The following is a 24,119-nucleotide window of genomic DNA, read 5'->3' on the forward strand; positions in this document are numbered from 1 at the left end:
GTGGAAAAGAAGAGAAGAAAAATACATTGCATCTGGAAAATTGCTAACCCCATTGATTTACTTCTCCTCCCTTTCCCCTGTCACATTCCAAGCTTTTTCAGATGAGTGAAATGTCAACCTCCTTGAAAGACTCTCAAGTTCATAAAGGCAAAGTAAATTAATTGAAACGAAGATGACTTTCATGGCTTGAATCAGAGCAAGCTCTGCTCTTTGTACTCTCTTAGAATCTTCCTTGTGGTTTCTACAGACTTTAGGGATATTCTTGGAAGTTCTAAAGGCTAAAGGACAAGAGTACATGAATTTAAAAATTAAATTTAAGAAAAAAGTATTTAAATCCAGTATGTATCTCTTCCTAGTGGGAAAATATGTACAGCAGTTAGACCTCTTTTATAATAAAATTTTAAATCAGGCAGATGATGGGGATGAGTGATGTCCTAAACAAACATTCCTTGACTTTGTAATAACTCTTTTCTTTATTACTTTTGTGTTCTCTCTTTTTAGTTTTGTTCCCAAGACAAACTTGTTCAACTTTGGCCTTGAGAATTATGCTTACATGCAGGAGTTTTTGTTAAAGGATCATTTAGGCAGCTGTTAAATATCCTTCACGTTTTAGGAGAGAATGGCTTCTTTTAATACATTCATATATGTGGTTAATAGGAATTTATGAACTAAAACTTAGAACTAAAATGTAAGGTTAACAAAATTCCAAATTAGCAGTATTCACGTTCATTTTCTTCTACTTTCTTAATTGAAATTTTAGTGTCCCCTTGGCTAATACTTTATATTTTTTAACATGAGACACAGAATTCACATAGGCCAGTTTATATTTCAGTTCACTCCTAAGTTTTCCTGTTCTGTTTTACTTGTCATTATATTCTAATCATTAGCTGGAGCTTCTGTAACTGATTTTTTTTTCAATTTAAATAACATCTTTTAATTGAGGTTCTATATCCACACTGTTCTGTATGAATTTAATTCAATCAACAGATTATTTTAAACACCAACAGGACATGAAGCATTATTTGGGATAATTAAATAAATAATGGAAGCATGATTCTTATCCTTCATGGTTCATAATTTTCCTGGACAGTCATGTAAATAAACTATCTTTAATCATGCTTGACATTTTATGATGGCAGTAAGAGCTGCATGACATTTTTTGAATTAGCACTCCCACCTTTTCTATCAGCTGAAAATTTTATTATATATTTAAGTCATTAAAATATAATGAAATGAACTTTTGATGTAATAGGATAAGATTAATCTTAAAAAGTACATAAAGTAATGCTGCTGAATGTTCTTTTATTGCTTATGAACTTAGATTCATGTACTATAATTTTGTTCACAACATGTTGAATTTGGTACTTAAGAGAGGAAAAACTAAGTATGCTTCACTGACTTATTTAAGATCATCATTGACAGTATTGACAATTGAGCATGTAGCTTCATTGAGTAGCTGACCCACTTGGACATTTGTTTACATTTCATCCACTCTTTCCTTCTTTCACAAGTTGTTTTCAGATGTTTTAAGAGGTGATTCATGTACTCTTTTTTTCCTGAGCAATTTGGTTACAGTTTGGACTTCATGATAAGATATAAATCTAATGGAGAATTTTATAAGGTTTGAAGTTTTTTCATAAACATAAAATGAAATTTCAGAAAACAGTTTTTGGTTTTCTAAAGTTATATCATTTATTTCTTATGAATATTAAAAGTGATTATTTTCTTTTTATGTAACTTCTTATGGGAGAAAAAAAAGAAACAAGAAAGCTACTGTAGTCTGTGCCCTCAGCCTTGACAACACATCTCCAAAGAATAACAGAGTTACTTAACCTATATAACCTTGAGAAAACTTGTGAAATTGTGTGTATAAATTATGAGAGTCTATTAGTTTCATCGTTTCAATTGGCTATTGACTTTTTTTTTTTACCTCCAAGGCAAGGGGAAAGGGCAGACTAATGCACTTAATATAAGTTCTTACAAGATGATATGTTATTGTTTCCTTTTAGTATCTGTACTTTCTTTTCTAAGACACTTGACTTCCATAGTATATATCACTTCCCTCTGTTTTCAATAGTGCTGCTATATATATAAAGCTGATTTTAGTTTATAAGCAAGCAAATGATGCCTTAGTTGAGAATTAAAAAGATCAACTACAATGTTTGCATAAACTGTTTGAAAATTTTAAAATAATTTTCTAAACTTAACAGTGACCCTAGTTCTTGTTTTTTAACATTTAATTCAAATAGTAAAAGATGAATGATATTAGATATAATTTTAATTAAAAAATTGCCACTTCTGTTGCCAAATATCTTAGAAGAAATGTGGAGATCATCTTATTTTTAAAATCTTAATTGGGTTGACTTTTTTTTTTAGTGATTAGAATATAAAGATGTATGTTTATCATTTAAAATATAATTGATAGATGACTAACTTAAGCCATCTCTCCTCTAAGAAGCTGAGCATCCAAAATTCCCATAAATATTATTTCTTTATAGCTATTCATATTTTGCATTTTATATAAATATGAATTTAAAGGAATCTATTTAATACAATTACATATTAAATAGTACTTTTATTCTTACCTCTAATTCTCAGCATATATATTTTTGTACAAACCAGGAAGAAATGTCACTGATGATCAAAATGAAAACAAAAATCAGAATGAAATGTTTAGCAGTAGAGTTAGCATTTATGGCACAAACCCCTCCAAACATTAAATGCACTATTGCAGGGTGTAGTTAATGCTAAAATAGTATTTAAAAAATACCTCTCCTTTTTAAAGAAATACACTGCCATCATTTATTGTGGAAATATATTGAAAAAATGGTGAGCAAAGCTTTAAGACAAGAGCTAGCTAATTCTTCAGTTTACTGCAGAAATAATAAGAAATTGAAAGAAGCTTTTTTTTTTCTTCTTAGCCTTGGGATTACATACCATGCATTTTTTTAAAGTCCACAGAGCAAATAAATTATTTCACTTGAGTATTTCATCATGACACTATGTTACAACATGTCTGACTTTAGAATACAAGACATTGTATATTGAAGTTTTTCATGCATTTTTATAATATGTATACTTGTAACATTTCCTCTTATCTAGCTATTTAAACATACATATCCAAGATTTAAGAGAATATAGAAGTCGCCCTTATGTACAGTTTCACCTTCTGAGGTTTACCCACAGTCAACATTAGTCTAAAATTTTACATGGAAAAATTCTAGAAATAAACCCTTTAAATACCATTCAGGGTAATGTGACAAAGTCTCATGCCATCCCACTCTGCCCTACCTGGGATGTGAATCATCCCTTTGTCCAGCACATCCACACTGGGTACACTACCTCCTGTTAGTGACTTAGTAGCCATCTTGGTTGTCAGATAAGTTTGAGAGAGAGAGAGAGAGAAAGAGATTGAGATATTCACACCTAACTTTCATTGTAGGATATTGTTATAATTGTCTTATTTTATTATTAATTATTAGAATATACATAATATATTCCTAAGGTTTGGTACCAACAGCAGTTTAATGCATCCACTGGGGGTCTTGGAATGTATCCCCATGAATGAGGAGGGGATACTGTAATCTAGAACAATTGCCAGCACTGTCAAAACATGACAGATTTTCAGTAGAAGACAGAAGGAGTCCCCTACAAGTTACTTACACAGTCCAGTGGGTGGATATGAAAAGATTCAAATATTCCCCATGTCACCAGAGTAGGGTTCATAATTTAGTGGACAGTGGGTAGGGAAGGGGTATCTCTGGATAGAGTTCAGAGGGCTCTTAAACTGAGATGTAAAAAGCATTAGATGTTTATTTTCACTAACCACTAAAATAAATGAAGCATTTTTTTTAAAAATGTATGAATATGGACAATAAACCTCAATAATAGCAGTGCCTGTGATTTTTGTCACCAACAGAAAGAAAATAGTTTTCATATTACATTTGTTAGTTATTATAGATATATTGAACTAATTATAATTTTAGTTTATCACTTGATTAACATAGTTTTCAAAATTCAACAGTTTTCAAACTACAAAATTAGGGAAGTTTTAGCCCGGTTGCTGTATCTTGTTAATTAGTCTATCAATAAAGATGCATAAATATTAATACATCTTAAAATTAGTTTTGTAACTATTTGGACAATATAGTTGGTTTCCCTCTTAAACCTATGCTTTTCACTTATCTAAGAAGGGGCTCAAAAGATTGGAGTCCATAGCAGAAAAGGGTTTAAGATATCCCCTTTAAGCACCAGGGGCACTTGTCCAGATTAAATATATTTTGTCTCCCTAGAGGATAGTCATATGTTATGGAACTAATAAGAGGGTGCCTAATAATTTATCAGGTTTTCTCTGACTAACAGAATGTAGGGTTGGAAAAGAACAGGACTTTTTAAAGCAGGCAGCCCCAGCACATAGAATGAATGAATGAAGCATTTTGGTGAGATCAGTGTGGGACCAGGATGCAGTAGGTGGGGACCAAGTGTGTGGGAATGGGGTAAATGGTCTGGGCAGCGTTAGGAAGAGAGTGTGGCCTTAGGGATCCTAGTTGTACCACTTTTTAGCTTTAAAGCTTTAGGTGGGTCAGTCATTCCTCTGAGCCTTACTTTTCTCATTTATGGTTGAAAAGGGCACATAAAACTTGAAATGAAAAAGGCACTTTAACATTTATTTTCTCCTTTGACTTTCATGGTTTTGTGGCAATGGGTATTATTATAGTCTCCATTTCACAGATGAGGAAATTTATGGACAGAGAATATATGGAACTTCTAAATCCAAAGCTTTTCTTTCTGACTTCCTTAGGCTACATGCTTTCCTTAAAGCTATGTGGAAAAAATAATTGAAATATGCATTTGAAAACCCTTTATCATAGTCTGTGAAGTAATTAAATAATTTGTTTTACAGACTCCAATTTTTCTTCCTATTGTGTCAATGTCAAAATTTTTTCTTCCTTTTCTTTATTTTTTAATCTTTAAATTCAATTTTATTTAATTTATTGAACACTTACTGAGAACCCTCTGTGCCGGACCTGAGAGAAAATAACAGTCTAGTTGAGGAGATGAAGGGGGGAAAATAATGAAAGTGTGAATAGAAGTTGTTCCAGCAAAATGCTATTGGAAAACAGGGAAGACAGCAATTAAGTCAACCCTTTATAAGTTCTGGAAAACTGAAGATAAGATGTGAGCCAGACACTGAAAGATGAATAGGAACTTCTAAAACTATAGAATTTTGTCTCCTTTTTCTCTGAAAGAGAACCCAAATAAGATTTGATTGACTTTGGTGGTGGGCACACAATGCAATATATAGATGATGTGTAATAGAAGTATACACTTGAAACCTGTATGTATAATCTTATTAACTAATGTCACCCCAATACATTTAGTTAAAAAACAAAAAACACAAAACCTATGTTTGTGGTAATTAAAATACTTGCAATCCTTTCTTTATATCATACCACAACTTTTCTCTAATTTTAAATATCTTTTCCTTTTTTATTAATTGGACCAAAGTTCTCGGTTTCAGCAAAGAAATAATTTGTTTCATTCAATACTATTTTCAAGTTTTCTATTCTCAAATAATTCAATAAATATGTGCTTAGCTCATAATATTACAATGTGCTGTGCTAGCCATGGAGGTTATGAATAAATGCAAGTCATGGCCTTTGTCTTCAAAGAGTATTAAGTTTAGTTGGATGGATGACATTTTCTGAAACTTGCCTAATATGGAAAGGTACATATCTGATATGAACTCTGTATAAATGTATACCAAAAGAAATGGAAAAAATTGTAAGTGCAGCTTCAAATACACATCTGCAGAAAGTTGATAGAAAAGTTCAATAGGAAGAAGGTTTCACCCTGGTATACCCCTTGATCTCTGACCAAGAAAAAGACAGAAGATTCTGAGGTCATTACAGGAAAAATACTCCCTACTCTATGAAAAGAAAAGAAAATGCAGCAGCAGCAGCTGGGTGTTGCTTTTGTATCTTTAATTTAACTCTTTGTCAGTCTCAGCGAGGCCAAAGTTTGTCTCACTTCACACAAAAATTCTTTCTTAAAGTTTATAAGCATAAGTTCAATGGAGGAATTGCTCTGTCTTATCTGGATCCTTCTATTCCCAGCTGTGAAATTGATTGATGTTTTTAAGTCCTAAGAAGCCTGCCCTTGTAGATCTGTTTTCTGGTTCAAAGCAGAAAAAAAAGCAGGAGAAATTTTTCAAGGAATACCTTAGAAACAAATTTAAGAGTGGTATATAGCTAGATTTTATGAAAAGGGAAATCTCTGAAATTAGTCAACGTTTTAAGAGTGAAAATAAATGTCAAGAGAGAAGTTGCTTGGCCAATGTAATTATATGTCTCAGATGAACATTTGTAGCTGTGTGAAATTTTCTTCAATTTAAAGCTCTACATGTAATATTTCCACTGGCTTTGGCTGAGATCACTAAATATTTGGCAGAACAGAAACAAGATTCTGGTCCCAGATGTGTCACTGGTGATCAGTGCCACCTCACCTCTTGGTTCTCAGAGTTCAATTCAATTCAGCAAATATTTATTGAGTGCTTATGGCTGCTGACTTTCCTAAGTCGGAGAAAAATAATGAGATGTTAGTAAAATGTGACATGTCTTGGGTAAGACGGTGCCACATATGGAAAACCATTATCATCATTGGCATTTTAAACCAGAAGTTGAATTTAATTGCATTAATAACACCAGTAGTGTACATTGCTTTGAGGTACAATCATTTCCACACTAGATTCTGGTTTTTTAATCCTTGAGAGTCACTGGATACACACCCCAGTCCCCTTACAGGCTTGGCTTGTATGTAAAATAACACCATCCCCTGTCTAGCATCAGTTGTGCACATCCCTAATAGCTCAGCTGAGGGACAGCATTAGCCATTATGTAAACTAATTGGGTTAATTCTGCTCTGGAATTTAGGCAAATAATGTAACTGAGATAAACAGAGGGTCACTTATGCGTCTACTTGTACACATTTATCTACACTTTTTATTTATACTACTAAATGCTTAAAACAACACTAGGCTATAAATTTGCCTTTTCTTTCTGATTCTCTTGGCAGGGTTTCTTACATGCTTAACTTTTAAAGAGTGGAGTTCGGTCTCCTCTCAAATAAATAAGAGAGCAGTAGAAGGAAAAAACTGCAGCTACAAAGTAGTTCTAACCCATTAAACACAGATGGCTCACAGGGGGTTTAATCATCAGGAGCGAACACACATCACGCTGAAATATAGAGCTGTTTTCTATCACTTGTTACCATTTGAATGTCTGTCTCAGGAAAGTGAATTCCATATATCTTCCTGGCCATCAGTTGCCCTTTGAATACTCCTCTCTCTGATGTAGCTAGATTTCTCTTCAGAACTTACTGAGATGAATGAGCTCTTGCCACACGTAGAAGTGAAAGAAAACATTTCTTTCTCTGCCAGAACAGATGAGATTCGTCATTAGGCAAATGGATTTGACCTTGTAAAGTGGACCAAAGCAATTAACAAACAAACCCCTTTAGAAGCAAATTGCCTTTATCCTAGTCCTCTAACAGAAGCTTTTCTTTCTTTCTTTCTTTCTTTCTATTTTTTTGATGTGCTCCCAGTTATGTTGCAACTGATCACCTGAAAAGAATTCCAAACCTGGGTTAAGAAATCATCTCTAATTTAAGCCTTTCTATGCAGAAAGAATTTTATGGACACTTAAAAATTCATATGGATTTATCTTTAGCTGTCATTTGTCAATTATCAATTATAGTAAATTGAATTGATCAGAAGTTGTTAAAGAGATTCATAAAACCAGTTTGATGACAGCATATAAAACAAAACCGGAGATCAGCATTACAATCTATCGTAAAAAGGTAAAAAAACTGGATTTGAGGACAACTATGATACCTGAGAAAAAGATTGATTGCACTTTGCATCTGTCTCCTCAACTCACAGTATGAGTTCCTTTAATCTATTCATCTTGTAATGCATGATCTCTCTTCAATAGTTTCTTTCCCCCTTTCCCCCACCTCTTATCTATCCTTACTCTCCTTTTATCTACTCTTCCCCTTTCCTGGACAGAATTTCTAGCTAAAACCCATTCTTCAAGACTAAAATTTTAGGTGACATTTAGGGAAAGAGCAGCTACCAATCCCTGGGATAACAGCAAAAGAAAGCAGCTTCCTTACTTCCCCCTAGAGTACCAGTTCAGCCGATGCTATTAAAGCGGATGACATAATCTTGAGTAAATCCAGCTGATACCACGTGGAAGCTGCTCATCTACCATGGACCTGCAAGACCTCTGTCTTACTATTTCATTTGTTTTTCTCACTGAGTTTGTAAATCACTCAGCAATTTGGACACTTAGATATAGATGGAAAGTTGTTGTTTTACCCCAGAAATAACTTAGTTCAAGCCGCTTGAGTCGTGAAAAGGCATCCCTTCTTCTAAAATGTTTATGAATATATTTTACTTATTTTATTCTTTACTTGGCAAATCTACCTTTAGAAAACCAAACAAAAGATAGGTAAGGGGAAAAATATAAGACTAGCAAAATGTCTCAGATCTTAGTGCAGTTTTATTGATAACTTAAAAATTATTACTGAGGGAAATATTAAACCCACTTACTATTATTTTTATTTTTACCAGTAGATGGCACTGCACAGGTGTAAGCAATGTCTACACCATTGTGACTTGGGGAAAGACAGGATCATCAACTCTGCTGACTGGTGTGAAACGTCCTCCATTAGAGTTACCTCACAAATATTGTCTCTAGCAGTCCCAACAGTCCCTATGTGAGGGAAGAACATAAATTTACTAACACTAATTTTCATTACTAAATAGTACTTACTATGTGACAGATAAGTAGATCCTCTTATTTTCCTGTTTAGCTAAGAAAACTGAAACACAGAGAGGTTAAGAATCCCTAATGTCATAGAGCTAGAGAGTTGTAGGACCAGGATTTGGGCCAGATATTTGATCTGGGCTGTGCTCCCATTGCTTTGCTCCCTTTCAGTTCACTAACATGCATAACTCATTCAGCTATTCAACAACTTTTAAGGAGCTGACTTGAAAAACCAAGGCATTAAAATGGATAGATTCCATTCAGGAAACCAGGCAGATTTTAGGAGCACCTGGCTAATGTTGAGAAAAGCAAAGGGGTCTGCAGAGGGAGGAATATGGGGGAAGACAGGGCAAGCTAACAGTGGTCAGAAACAAGAGAGGAGAGGATGTCATACATAAAATTCACCAATTCACAACTTTGCTTAGAGTCAGGATACTACATATTTTTAAAAAAGATTTGTTTACTTATTTTTAGAGACAAGGGAAGGGAGGGAGAAAGAGAGAGAAACATCAATGTGTGGTTGCCTCTTGTGTGCCCCCTACTGGGGACCTGGCCCACAACCCAGGCATGTGCCCTGACTGGGAATCAAAGCAGTGACCCTTTGATTTGCCAGCCAGCACTACATCCACTGAACCACACTAGCCAGGGCAGGATGCTGCATATGTTTAAAACAGATATATTCTTTTTTTTGCCCTTTTATTTTTTATTTTAATATATTTTATTGATTATGCTGTTACAGTTGTCCCATTCCCCCCTTCATTCCCCTCTACCCTGCACATCCTCTCCCACCCACATTCCCCCCCTTAGTTCATGTCCATTTGTCATAAGTTCTTAGCTTCTACATTTTCCATACTATTCTTACCCTCCCCCTGTCTATTTTCTACCTACAATCTGTGCTGCTTATTCTACATACCTTTTCCCCCTCTCTCCTCCTCCTACTCCCCTGTTGCTATCCCTCCATGTGATCTCCATTACTGTGGTTCTGTTCCTGTTCTAGTTGTTTGCTTAGTTTGTTTTTGTTTTTGTTTTAGGTGTGGTTGTTAATCATTGTGAATTTGCTGTCATTTTACTAAACATGTTTTTTTATCTTCTTTTTCTTAGATAAGTCCCTTTAACATTTCATAGAATAAAGGCTTGGTGATGACGAACTCCTTTAACTTGACCTTATCTGAAAAGCACTTTATCTGCCCTTCCATGCTAAATGAAAGCTTTGCTGGATAAAGCAATATGAGATGTAGGTCCTTAAGTTTCATGACTTGGAATACTTCTCTCAGCCCCTTCTTGCCTGTAAGGTCTCTTTTGAGAAATCAGCTGACAGTCTGATGGGAACTCCTTTGTAGGTTACTGTCTCCTTGTCTCTTGGTGCTTCTAAGATTCTCTCCTTCATTTTTACCTTGGCTAATGTAATTATGATGGGCCTTGGTGTGTTCCTCCTTGGGTCCAACTTCTTTGGGACTCTCTGAGCTTCTTGGACTTCCTGAAAGTCTATTTCCTTTGCCAGAATGGGGAAGTTCTCCTTTATTATTTGTTCAAATAAGTTATCCACATGTTGCTCTTCCTCTTCTCCTTCTGGTCTCCTATAATTCGGATGCTGGATCATTTAAAGATGTCCTGGAGGTTCCTAAGCCTCTCCTCATTTTTTTGAATTCTTACTTCTTCATTCTTTTCTTTCTTCTGGTCCAGTCCATTGATGTGAGACCCAGCTTTCATTCCATCACTATTGGTTCCCTGTGCATTTTTCTTCATGTCACTTATTGTAGCCTTCATTTTCTCATCTAATTTGTGACCAAAATCATCCAATTCTATGAGCATCCTGATCACCAGTGCTTTGAACTGTGCATCTGATAGGTTGGCTATCTCTCAGTTGCTTAAAAAAACTCATTGTGGAGCTTTGAATTCTGTTTGAGCCATCTTCCCCCCACCCCACCTTTGGTCTGGTCATGCCCATTTCATATGAGGGGCGGAGCCTATGTGTTCACCAGGGCAGGGCACCCCAGTTGCTGGGTTGTGACATTGTATGTGGGGGCGGGGTCCGAGAGGGAACAATGGCACTTGCTCTGCTTTCCGTGGGACCTCAGTCCCTTCTGCTGCTTCCCCTGAGCAAACTGGGCCCCTCTGGTGCCAATTCCTGTGTGGGTGGGCTTGTGCACACTGTGGGACCCTCTAAGGACCTCTCCTGTGAGTCTGGGAGTCCCTCCCTATGCCTCAACCCCCACAGGTGTCCTCAATCAGTGCCCCAAAGCTCTATTTCCCAGCGCTGTGATCCTGGGTTGCACGTAGTGCCTTGCTTCACAATCACCGCCTCGATGGGTCTCCTGGTTGCTACCACTCACTCGGCTGGGGTCTGCCAGCTGCAGTCTTGCACACCCCACATGCCTCACACACCCAGTCCCAACGCTCTCTGCTCTGTGTGCTGTGACCTGTTGCCTGACTCTGCCCCTCCTACCGGCCTGGATGAACATGTTTATTTTAACTTCTTGGTTGTCCAACTTCCATTCAGTTCAATTCTGTCAGTTTTGGTTGTTACTCTGTTTCTAAATTGTTGTTGTCTCTATCTTGGTTGTGTGAGGAGGAACAGTGTGTCTACCTACGCCTCCACCTTGGCCAGAAAAAACAGATATATTCTTAATGTCATTCAATCATGTTTTACATTCTGGCTGAGGTAGAAAATACTTTAAAATTTTAATAAGCAGATTATAATTAGTTTATGTTTTGCAGCATAAACTCTAGTAATTCTCCCTTACTGCAAGCATCTATATTCTTGGCAGCACCTAGAACTTTAGATTACTTAGAATTGTGCCATCTTGAAAATCTAAATTAACAACTTCCTGACATTATCCTATACCATTAACATTTTTTAACTTAGTTTCTTCAACCTTCCTATTATCTGACCCCATTAATTCCTCCAGTCCCTCTACCTAAGCATGTTTTCTCTTTACACTCTCTTCCTATCTACTTTCTTTATTATTGTCCAGTCCATTTTTTAAAACTACTCTTTTTCCAATACCTTCAAAACCCTACTGTTTTCTTTTACCACACCTGCCTGCCTCCAGTTGGGCTAGTCAACACTGCCTTAAAAACTACAGGAGTATGTGCTGATTAGCTCCACCTAATGAATACCTATTAACTGCACTAAAAATGTGGATCTTTGTTCCCTAAGGGACCCTCCACATGTCGGAGTACAGTCATTCTTACCTTCCCATTTTCTCCCATCCACTCTTTAAATCTGTTACCTTTATGCACTCCCACCTCATCAAACCTTTTTCACAAGGAAGAAAGCGATCTCAAAAGAACTGCATCAATTTCCTGCTACTACATCCCTAAATGTATATTCAAATGCGTTTTTTTCATTCTTCTGGTTTATTTTAGGGGATGAGAGATTCTCTTTTTAATTCTAAGCATTGTTCTCTATTGCATCTCTTCACATCTTCTTAGAGTTTTATGGCATCTCCTATATGTTTAAACTTCCCTGTTCTTCCATTTACCTACAATGAATGCGGAAAATCATTGTCAACCATCAAAATCTAGGAGAGAGGTAAGGCAGATTCTCCATTGAGCTTCCAGAACTTCAATGCCCATCATCACCTTGATTTCAGACTGAACAGATTCCAGTTGTTTTACACCACCCTATTTGCAGTGCTTTGTTATCATAGCCTGAGGAAATCATTGGCACTTCTGATTCTGACTACACCTCTGGTTTTAGGAGCCTTCCATGCTGGCTTCTGTGGCACCTCACTGATCTAGTCCTCCTCTTCCTTCTCTTTCTTCTCTACAGTCTACTCTTCCCCTATGCCCAGGTGTTCCACACTATCCCCTTCTTTTTCCTTTACAAATTTTTTTGCAGATGTTTTCATTGCAATAAACTATGCCCTTGACCAAACCCCAGATCATTCTTCTTAGGAGGCCATTTATTGTAATGCTCCAAAGATAACAGACAGAGGAAGCTCAAACAAACCATACATTCTAGCCCACTTCTGGTTTAGAATATATATAAATACATATATGAGATATTATATACTACATAAAAACTTAATTTTTAGAGCAGTTTTAGGCTATAGCTTCCCCTATTATAAACATCTTGCATTAGCATGATACATACATTATAATCAATGAGCCAATTTAAATAAATTATTAACTAAAATCCAAAGTTTGTGTTAGGGTTCAGTCTTTGTGTTGTACATTCTATGAGTTTTGACATATGTATCCATCATTACAGTAGTATACTAAATAGTTTTGCTGCTCTAAAGGTCCTTTGTGCTCTGCTTATACATTTCTCCTTCCACCTGAACCCTGGCAATCACTGATTTATTTACCATCTCCATGGTTTTGACTTTTCCAGAGCATCATCTGAGGAATTATGTAATACATAGCTTTTTCACATTGGCTTATTTTACTTAGCAATGTGCATCTGAGTTTCTTCCATTTCTTTCTGTGGTTTGAGGGTTCATTTGAATAATATTTCATTGTACAGATGGATGTACAATGGTGTGTTTATCAATTTACCTATTTTAAGTATATTTTATTGATTATGCTATTAGTTGTTCCATTTTTTTCTCCCATTTATTCCCCTCCACAGTGCAGACCCCTCTTTCTAGCATTCCCCTCCCTTAGTTCACGCTTATGGGTCATACATATAAGCTCTTTGGCTTTTCCATTTTCTCTACTATTCTTAACCTCCCCCTGTCTATTTTGTACCTACCAATTATGCTTTTTATTCCCTGTACCTTTCCCCCATTCTCCTTCTTTCCCCTCCCCGCTGAAAACCCTCCATGTGATCTCCATTTTTGTGATTCTGCTCATTTTCTAGTTGTTTGCTTTGCTCATTGTTTTTAAGGCTCAGTTGTTGATAGTTGTGAGTTTGTTGTCATTTTACTGTTCATATATTTTTTTCTTAGGTAAATCCCTTGAATATTTCATATAATGAGGGCTTGGTGACAATGAACTCCTTTAACTTGACTTTATCTGGGAAAAACTTTATTTGCCCTTGCATTCTAAATGGTAGCTTTGCTGGCTAGAGTAATCTTGGGTGCAGGTCCTTGTCTTTCATGACTTTGAATACTTCTTCCAGCCCTTTCTTGCCTTAACATTTCTTTTGAGAAATCAGCTGATAGTCTTATGGGAATTTCTTTATAGGTAACTACCTGCTTTTCTCTTGTTGCTTTTAAGATTCTCTCCTTCTCTTTAATCTTGGGTAATGTAATTATGATGTGTCTTGGTGTGTGCCTCCTTGCGTCCAACTACTTTGGGATTCTCTGAGCTTCCTGGACTTACATGTCTATTTCCTTTACCAGATTGAGGAAGTTTTCCTTCATTATTTTTTCAAATAAGTTTTCAATTTCTTGCTGTTTCTATTCTCCTCCCAGCACCCCTATGATTCAAATGTGGGAATGTTTAAAGTTGTCCCAGAGGTTCTGAAGCCTCTCCTCATGTTTTTGAATTCTTGTTTCTTCATTCTGTTCTAGTTGAATGTTTATTTCTTCCTTCTCTTCGAGATCATTGATTTGAGTCCTGGTTTCCTTCCCTTCAATGTTGGTTCCCTGTATATTTTCCTTTATTTCATTTTGTATAGCCTTCACTTCTTCCTTTATTTTTTGTCTGTGTTCAATCATTTCTGGGAGCATCCTGATTAGCAGTGTTTTAAACTCTACATCTGAAAGGTTGGCTATCTCCTGGTTGCTTATTTCTTTTTCTGGAGTTTTGATCTGTTCTTTCATTTGGGCCATATTTCTTTGCCTTGGTGCACCTGTTACATTGTAGGGGGCAGAGCCCTAGGTATTCATCAGAGCAGGACAACCCACATTGCTGCGTTGTGGCGCTGTATGTGGGGGAGGGGTTAGAGAGGTAGCAATGGTCCTTGCTTGGCTCTCACCCACTTTCAGTCACTTCCCCTGCTTCCCACAAGCCAATTGGGCCCTTATGGTGGTGATTACTGGTTGGGCGGCTTTGTGTAAGTTCTAGGACCCTGTGTGTCTCTCCAATGGACTCTCCTGTGAGACTGGGAGTTTCTTCTGCAACCCCCATAGGTGTTTCTGTCAGAAGTATAAAGTTTTATTTTCCATCACTGGAACCTGGGTTGCACAGTCTGTCTCACTAATGGTGTTCCTCTTGGCTTATCTGCACGCAAATGTGGGACTACCCACTCTGCCAGCTGCCATTTTGCCTGCCTGGTCTGCTACCACTGCCTTGTCATGCATCCTTTATACCCTGGCTGCCAATCTCTGCCACTCCTAATAGTCTGGATGAATGTTTCTTCTTGAACTCTTTGGTTGTTGGACTTCCTTACAGTTTGACTTTCTGGCAGTTCTGGCTGTTTTTGGTTTTTAAATTGGTTGTTGTCTTTCTTTTGATTGTGCAAAGGGGCAAAGTGTATCTACCTATGCCTCCATCTTGGTTGGAAGGATCTCCATTTACCTATTAAAGGGCATGTCAGTTGCTTCTAAGTTTTAGCAATTATGAATAAAGCTGCTATAAGCATTCATGTGGAGATTTCTGTGTGGACATAAGTCATCAATTCATTTGGGTAAATACCAAGGAGCATGTTTTCTGGACTGTATGGTAAAAAGTATATTTAATTTTGTAAGAAATTGTTAAACTATCTTTCAAAATGACTGTGCTAGTTTTCATTCCCACTAGCAATGAGTGCGAATTCCTATTCTTCCACATTGTCAAAACATTCTGGATTTTGGCCATTATAATAGGTATGTAGTGGTATCTCATTGTTATTTTAATTTTCAGTTCACTGATGCCGTGATCTTAAGCATCTTTTCATATACTTATTTGGCATCTGTATATCTTCTTTGTGAGGCCTTTTTCTGCTAATTTTTAAAATTGGGTTTATTTTCTTATTGTTGAGTTTTAAGAGCTTATTGTATTTTTCAGATACAAGTCCTCTATCAGATATGTGTTTTATGAAGATCCCCCCAATTTTATGGTTTGTCTTTTCATTCTCTTTCATAGAGCAAGAGTTTTTAATTGTAATGTTTCCTAAGTAATCAATTTTTCCCTTCATGAACCATGCTTTTTTTTTGTTTTATCTAAAATCTCATTGCCTAACCCAAGATCATCTAGATTTTCGTCTAGTTTTATAATTTTGTCTTTTACCTTTAGGTCTTTGGTCCATCTTGAGTAAATTTTTATACAAAATGTACTGTTTGTGTCTAGATTCATTGATTTTTTTTTTTGCATGTTGATATTCATTTGTTCTGGCACCATTTGTTGAAGAGATTACTTTTTTTCCTCCCTTGAATCACCTTTGCTCCTTTGTTAAAGATCAGTTTACTATATTTTTGTGAGTCTATTTCTGGGCCACATCTGATTTTCATATTTTGTTTTTTAACTCCCCCAATACAAACCTGAGTGTCATTCTTTACTCCTCTTTTCTAAGCACTTCACACATAATACTGCAATAATCCTATGCTATTATTAGACCCATATTAATAGTGAGAACCTCAGCTGAGAGAAGATTCTATTTATATAAATAGACTGTACATATTTATTCTTAACCCTTATGGTGTATTATCGCACACAGCTTCTAAGTGGCAGAGCAATTAGATGTCAAGAAATGAACCTGCAATCATTACACTACTTTCTAAATATATTTTGAAGTCATTTGCCCTGACTGATGTAGCTCAGTGGATTGAGTGCCAGACTATGAACTGAGGTCATTAATATCTCTTTATCCTCATTGCCACCATATTAATTCAAGGATCATCATCTTTCGTTAAGTTTACTAAGAGCACTTTCTTAATGGGTTTCTTGAATCCAGTCTGGCCCTAATCCAGGTTGTTACTTCTAAAGCACAAATCTGATAACACTAAACTTAAAACCATCTCATGGCTCCCCATCACCTCTAAAAAAAGCAGACACTCCAAAATATGTTTACAACTTCCCCCTTCATCCAAATTTCTAACTCTGCCACACTAACCTGCTTGTACTTCCCCATGGGCACTGGGCCTAAGGTTAATCGGCATCTTTGTAGATGTGGGTCCATCTGTCTCTATTAATCTTTTCTGTTTCTCCATTTGACTTCTTTCAGATTGAAATTTAAACATCATGTCCTAGTAGAGTTGCCAGATTTAGCAAATAAAAATATAGAACACCTAGTTATAAACATTGCATGGAACATACTTATATCGAGGAATTATTCATTGTTTACCAGAAATTCAAATGTAACTGGGCATCCTCTATTTTGTCTCTGAAAGACCAGACCCTAAGTTTGGGTTAAGTGCCCCTCTGTTCTGCTCCCACAGCATCCTGTGTTCACCCTATCACAGTATTTACTTCTTATCTGTTATTGATGTAATACATCCATCTCTGCCACTAGCTTCAAGGACAGAGATTGCATATTTGCCAGCAACATGTTTGCGGCATGTAGACATCCAATGCTTGGTGCTTAACAAATGTTCATTAAATGTTTTTAAATGAATGGACAACACTTTTAATTCTAATACTTTGCCATTGCAGGTTGCTATTAGGTATATTACTAAGATGTATTTTATACCTAATTTTGGTGTAGTTAGTAGGAATTGTTTTTGCATTTTTAACTTTAAAGTTCTTGATTTAGAATTTCGTGAAACTATATGAATTATCTTCAAGTAATTCCTGGCCAGCCTCAGCTCTTCTAACCATAAGGACAAAGTTATACAAAATTCAGTGCTAAGATGCTAAGTTTGTAAATTGCCTAGATTGCAGCAAGAGTTGGGGTCTCCATCCAGATTCTGGAATTAACAGCTGAAATGCCAAACATTGCTCATTTACCCAATCTAAGGGAGAAAAATTATTGTTTTTCTATATTAGCCTTTTAAAATAATATTTCCCCCAATATGTATAAAGGAACACTAATAAATATTTTTATTTTTATTTATTAATTTTTATCGAATTTCTTGGGGTAACATTGGCTAATAAAATTATGGGTTTCAATTGTGCAATTTTATGATACATCATCTATATACTGTATTTTGTTCACCACCTAGAGTCAAGTCTCCTTCTGTCAATATTTATCCCCAATTACAGGTATTCTTTTTAAATGAAAACATATATTAACTTTATCAGCTATGTAAAACAAGTATGAATGGATTTCTGTTCTGTATGAATTTTCATAACTTTTAAGATGTTAATCTACTTACTGAAACCCTAGGATGTAATATATTAAATAGGGGAGGTTTTTAGTCTCATTAGTCCCAAAAATAGTTTTATTGGTTAACATCTAATTTGGGGAATATTAATGTAGGTTTTGATGCTCTCCTAAGGGTAAGTATATCAACCAGATTTTTATGGTTAAGTACAGGTTCTTTGGAATGCCTGACTCACAGATGCAATTACATAATTTATATAATAGACCTCACTATATGGGTCATGTTCATCTGTTTTGAGCTAGAGTGTCAAAAAGTTTCCAAAATAAATGTCTTTAGGATTTAGTATATATAAAATAAAGTTTGTATTTGACACAGAAATTGGTAAGCCCATAAGGAGAAAGAGCAATGTAAAATCCTAGGCCAGTTATGCATAATTTGTGGATTGCTGATTATTTAGTATTCTTGAATTTTAAAACAAAAACTTCAAAGGTAAAATACAATTCTCACTAATAAAAAGCACATGTGATATGGCTGAAGTCCCCATAGGCAACAGCCAGGGCAGGCCGGGTGTGCGATCAGCGTGCATGGCTGGCCACCTGTGAGCTGCAGCTTGTGGCTCTGAACCGCAGATCTGCCTTCCACATCATACTCATTCCCATCATTTGAGTGAGGCTGAGTGTCACCATAGGGTTATTATATGCCATGTTGCATCTGAAAGGTGGCACATCACCTATTAACCTAGAAGTGAGTATGACTGTTCTTATTTTTGTTAAATGCCATAGCTCTAATATTTAACAGTAATAATTTTCACTTATTCAACCACGTACACCAAGTACCTTGCCAGTTACTTTACACGACTGTGACAATAGTGAATATTTTTAAGCATGTAGGGGTCTACACACAATTGTTTTGTACTTCACAGTATTCCCATTAATTCTTTAAACAACTCCTTGAGGTTAAGCTGTTTATGTCCATTTTATGGATGATGAAAACGCTAGCCATATACTTGAGACATGACATACAGCATGTAGCAAAGATGGGCTTTAACACGGTCCCTGACTGACCTGAAATTTGGATTCTTAAGCATCATGCTATTGTAATGCCCCAGTTTGTACAGATCCTAGAATACTGATGTAGGTATTCTTTATTTTTATTTTTTATTTTTAGAGAGAGGGGAGGGAGGGAGAAAGAGAGGGAGAGAAACATCAATGTGTGAGAGAAACATTGATCAGTTGCCTCCTGAGTGCCCCTTACTGGGGACCTGGCCTGCAACCCAGCCATGTGCCCTGACTGGGTATCAAACCAGCAACCTTCTGTTTCACAGGCCAGTGCTCAATCCTCTGAGCCATAGCAGCCAGGGCTGATGTAGGTACTCTTATTATCTTTACTATAGGAAAAACTGAGGTTGACAAAAAATATATATTTTGCCCAGGGTCTTGAAAGAATAGGTATATAGGTTTCATTATGGGAAAATAAAGGTATAGATTGTGTGAAACTACCAAAATAAGAAAGAAGCACAAAATGTGAGTTCCAAGACAATGAGAACACACAGGTCTTGGCTTTGAGGAGAGAAGGTGAGGGTGAAGGGAAGAAAAAAAATGGAGTACGATGAACCCTGAAGAGCAAATTGGTCTTTCTAACAATTCTGTTTCAGACTTTAAGGAAAATCTTTGGTTATTTGAACTTGATGGTGTTTTCCATCTAATTTAGGCACTATATAAATTTTGAAGAAAGGTTTGAATATAATGTAATGTTTTTTTGCTGTTAAAAGCATTAGGAAATAGACCACTTGAGGTCAGGGTAACACCAAGAAGAATTTCCCAGCACTAAAACAAACCACATTGCAAACTCTTTATAAGTGCTTAGCAGTGACCTGAAACGATTCCATTTATGTGAGGTTTGAGAAGCGAAAGGGGCCTCTTGTGAACTTTTCAACCACAGAGAGGACTGTGCTTTAAGAAAATATATTCAGAATGATATAACAAGTACTAGATGTAAGCTGGTGAGTCTCCTTACTTAAGAACAAGTGTCAATAAAATATATTTTTCTTGTTGAATATCAAAATAATTCAAGCTTCAGAAATTATGTTTCTGAAAATTGTAATAATTAAATATTATATGTTTCATATTCTTTAACCTTATAATCAATTTTTATTTTTTCTATTATTTTTATATATTTACTGTCTCATCAAAGATCTCACAGTTATTTTTTAAAGATTTTATTTATTTATTTTTAGAGAGAGGGAAGAGAAGGAGAAAGAGAGGGAGAGAAACATAAATGTGTGGTTGCCTCTCAAGCTCCCCCTACTGGACACCTGGCCTGAAACCCAGGCATGTACCCTGACTGGGGATCAAATTGACAACTCTTTGGTTCGCAGGCCTGCACTGAACCCAATGAGCTATGGCAGCCAGGGCAGATCTCACTGTTTTTTTAATGTAACATCTTATTGAATGTTTGAGTGATACACATTTATGTTTATAAAAATGGACATTTAGTAATATCAGGCATTCTAACAAGAGTCTTTGGAATATAAAAACTAAGATTTTTGTCATGGTTGCTGTTTGATTTCAAACCTCTCCTTTCAAGCAAACATCTCCTGGAGAAAATGTTGGTTCCAGATCTCATAGCCTAAATGGGAGTGAGATTATAAATAACAGTTGATATATTATAGAGATTACGATAGCAAATTATTATTCTGCTAAGCTTTTCATTGGCAACTTTCAAAACCACTCTGTGAGACAGCTACTATGATTGCCCCCATAGATGAGGAAACTGAGGTTTAGAGACTAAGTAATATATCCAAAGTAACAGAGCTAGTCAGTGGTAGAGTCAGGATTCAAACCCCAATAGCTTGGCTCCACCACCAATACTTGTAACCATCATGGTACACTTGGCCTCTCATGGAAAGAGCATTGTTGTGGAATCAGTTCTGACACAGCTCTGGCCTTTATTTCTGTGTCTTGGATTCCCCATCTGTAAAATGAGGGGCAATTCATCTGATCCTTCGGATCCATGAAAAGTCTCATGTTCTATGATTCTCTCTAATTGTTCTAGCAAAACTTTAGAGAAATGACTAACTGTGAAATGTCCAGAATGGATTATATTATATAAATGGGAAAAAAAACCCTAGAGAGAATGATTAATGATTTATGAAAGGGGAAGGTAAAATCATACATATTAATAACTTATGAAGTACAGTGAACTCATTTAGTGTTCCCTGTACATAGGAAAAAATTGCTTTTACAGATGCCTTTGGCAATTTCATGCCCAGGCTGTGGTACTTAAACCTGGAAAACATTCATTTCTTTATTTTTTGGTTTTGTTTTATGTATTTGAATTAAGACAGCTAATGTGGCATGCCATTTTCGGAATTATATTTGTGATTAATGGTAAATTAGAAAAATTTTATCAGGGAGTCTTTCCTTTATTTCTAAAATACACTTGTCTGACTCTTTTGGGTGTGACCAAAGGACTTCAGGCTTTGTTTGGATTTTCAAGTGAACTTTTCCTCTTTGTAACTCCATCTTCCATTATTATTAACCAGTCAGGCATGTTTTACTTTACACTGTGATAAGGGGATCAGAAACAGCTTCCCCACATCTAAGGTGATCTTAATCAATTGCAAGGAATGTATGACTAGCATAGTATAGAAGCTTCCTGCCTTGAGGAGGAAGAGACCTCTTCTGAATTACTATTTTGATTCTATTGATAGAGGGAGAAAATTAGGTAACCTTGAAAGCAAGATACTTTTGACTGAAACGTTTTGAGAGGACATAAAGTAAATTGTCACCCTCCTTCTTGACCGTCAACTGACCTTTCACTCTTAACATATGTTTTGAAGCACCAGCCATGTTGATTTCCATGGCTGTTTGGGTAAAAATTTCAGAGAAACCTACTGCCCCCAAGTCTTTAATCACTTTTTGAACTTCTAATATAAGCATTTAAGATGCTCTTTAGGGGGCTCATAGAAGACTGGCTGACTGGCACTGACTACAAAACTTCCCCCAAGGTGCCCTGGCTGGTGTGGCTTACAGGTTTGAGTGCTGGCCTGCAAACCAAAGAGATGCTGGTTTGATTCCCAGTCAGAACACGTGCCTGGGTTGTGGGCCAGGTCCCCAGTAGGAGGCACAGGAGAGGCAACCACACATTGATGTTTCCCTCTCTTCCTCCCTTCCCCTCTGTCTAAAAATAAATAAATAAAACCTTAAAAAACTTCCCCCAAGGTGGGTTAAGTAGTCCCTCATTCAGCAGCCTATCTATGAGGTCTTACTAGCCAGAATGCAAAGTGAGTGGTGTAGGCTTATTGTGCACACAGTGCTCAAGTGGTAATTGAATCATGAAATATACTCAATGTCCTGAGTTTTCTTTGTGGTGCAGCCATAGGAAGGCCCACTTGTTTCTGGGGTATTTTCCAGGTTATATCAATGTGAATCAAGCTATTGTGTGCTGATGTTTCTGTCTTTCAATGCCATGAGGAATGAGGGATGAGAGAATAAATGTATAATTCATGTGATAGGAGACTGACATAGCAAAAATGAAAGCAAACTATCAAGAGTCTGTTTTTGGCAAAGGCTCCTTCCTATGGAGTAATCTAAAAGTGTCAATGGGCAATTCATCATACACACACATAATATGGCCCCCCAAAGAAAAGAATGGGTTAAACACATTGAATTCTCCTACTTTATCTTTTAACTTCTGTTAAATAACTTTAATTTTTTTCTATTGTTTTTGCTACCAATGCCCCCACCTCTAAAAATATCTACCACATTTTTCTTTTTTAGAAGAAGTAAGGTCACATGAATGGAATGAAAATCAAGTCTCACTAATGTCCAGGGCAGAACTGGCAGACTTCCAGAAATGCTTTTCCAAAATACTGGTCTCAAGTTTTCATTGTTGAGAGGGAAGGCAGAGAGGGGATTTTGGAACACTGAGAACCTCTGGGGATTATCGCTGGCTCAGACACCTCATTACAGAGCTTTAGAGGCAGAGTGACAGGAGAGCCCTGGAGGCCGGGAGATCAGGGAGAACTTTGGGAAAACAGGAGTGCAGAAAGAAAACAAATCAAAGAAAAAGGATGTCTTTTATTTGTAATATTCATGACATTTGCTTCCAACCTAAGTGCTACCCAAAATCACCTCCTTTGCATTGACATCTAGATACTAATTTCTAATGAAATAATCAGTAGAATCATGTTAATTAAGGTGATAGGATTTACAAACTTAGTACTATAAAAATGTGTATTGTTTTTTGCTCTTTTGTGAGTTTTGCTGAACAGCAAAACATTACACAACTGATGGCACATAGTAAGTACTCAATAAAATTTTGTTGAAATAATTTAGATTAAATGTCATGTATGGAAAATATAGCTATTGATCAAATCTGAATATATACTTTCTGACAAGCAGTGTGTTAAGTATCATGGAGGATATAGGAATACATTCTTAGATATAGATCCTATCCTCAACAGGTTTATAGTTTAACTATGATCATAATACAAATTCACCATTCCTATTATTTATAGGATAAAATTGAGGTTAATGTTATGTATGTAGGATCACTAATTCTATGTAAAAATGAATCTTACATAGGTGCACTATAATAAGCATTTTCCTTCAGCTACAAAAAAATAAAAGTTAATTTTATATAATGTAAGTTGCATTAAATTGACTTTGAGTGATTGAAAAAAGCATGCTATGCCACTTTAAATGTATTTTGTATTGGACTTTCAACTGGAAAGGATAAACTTTAGCTTTTTAAAAATCTCATGTAGCTATGAAGGAACTAAAGTTTTATTATTAAGTAAATATCTGTGTGTCAATACTTTGAAGAAGAATTATCTCATATAAAGACCCTAATCCCTTTATTATAATAACAGCTATTTTAAAATAGGTCTCAATGTGACATGTGTGTGCACATGTGGATATGAATGTTTGTGACTGTATGTGTGCAGATTAAAAATGCATGAGAGAAGGAGAGGATGAGAGAGAGATGCTGTAAGGCCTTGATGAATTTATCCTTCACAAGTTAGTAACGAGTTAATGACTAATATTAGTTTTTAAAAAGTTGCTAAATATTTCACATAAAACATGATAAAAATCAACATTTCTTCATGTTGGAATAAAAATTTACTCTTTATGTCTGCCTGGATTACTACATCTCTGCCCCTACTCTTATCTATTACAATCCATAGCCATCTCCCTACCGCAACAGAGTGTAA

This window comes from Phyllostomus hastatus, unplaced genomic scaffold (assembly GCF_019186645.2).
Source record: "Phyllostomus hastatus isolate PE091 unplaced genomic scaffold, TTU_PhHast_1.1 phas_contig_152, whole genome shotgun sequence".
In the NCBI taxonomy this organism is placed as follows: Eukaryota; Metazoa; Chordata; class Mammalia; order Chiroptera; family Phyllostomidae; genus Phyllostomus; species Phyllostomus hastatus.